The sequence below is a fragment of the Pleurodeles waltl genome, unplaced genomic scaffold (assembly GCF_031143425.1).
Source record: "Pleurodeles waltl isolate 20211129_DDA unplaced genomic scaffold, aPleWal1.hap1.20221129 scaffold_214, whole genome shotgun sequence".
In the NCBI taxonomy this organism is placed as follows: Eukaryota; Metazoa; Chordata; class Amphibia; order Caudata; family Salamandridae; genus Pleurodeles; species Pleurodeles waltl.
In genome coordinates this window covers 118,098-118,860 of record NW_027149920.1, presented here as the reverse complement: position 1 = coordinate 118,860, position 763 = coordinate 118,098, and the positions used below count along the sequence as shown (strand labels likewise).

The 763-nt window shown below is 50.9% G+C and overlaps 1 non-coding gene across 1 annotated transcript; it reads left to right on the top strand.

Moving 5' to 3' along the window:
* The first annotated feature begins 290 nt into the window (after positions 1 to 290).
* TRNAG-GCC (transfer RNA glycine (anticodon GCC)) lies at positions 291 to 361 on the top strand. The gene has a single exon. It is a non-coding gene; the product is annotated as a tRNA-Gly (tRNA).
* Positions 362 to 763: the final 402 nt, after the last annotated feature.

Genomic DNA, 763 nt, shown 5'->3' with positions numbered 1-763 from the left:
CTGGTGGTCTGGAGGGTGCTTTCTGTCAGCCACTTCTCCCGGGAGCAGCCAGAGAGCAGGCTGATGTCGTGTTCTGTCAAGCACAACACTGGCCCCAAACCACTGTCCTTAGCAAAAGCAGAAACATTCATAGTTTCAGTCTCCTGCATCTGATTCCTGCCATCAGCATGTGAACGTTTGGCAGTCCAAGGCTTGCCATGCAAACTTTGTTCATAGGTGTCCCATGCGAATGCATGGGCCTCATCACTACTGTCTACGGCAGGGCTCTCTGCTCAGCCTATGTAAGTGAAGCATTGGTGGTTCAGTGGTAGAATTCTCGCCTGCCACGCGGGAGGCCCGGGTTCGATTCCCGGCCAATGCAAAGCGCCCTTCTTTTGGCTTTGCTTTAGAAGTCAGAGATATAGACTTGGTGGGGAAAAAAATGTCAAAGAGTGACCCCGACGTGATTTGAACACGCAAACTTCTGATCTGGAATCAGACGCGCTACCGTTGCGCCACGAGGTCCCTGTGCATGCAGTTCTCAGCCCCGGATCAAGAAATGCTTCTGTGCCTTTTATTGGCCCTCAGTACGCCTGTGGTTAAAGTAGAAGGCTTGGTGGCCCGTTTCCAGTCCTATTGGTGGAAATGACTAGAGGTGAAGAGATGAGAGAAGATAGAAATGTTGAGATAGAGCATGTCACGCAGGCAAAGCGAGAGCTCTAAGAGCAAAGCCAGACAGCTGTGTTTTAATTCAGGACTTGATGTCCCGTTTCCAGTCCTATTG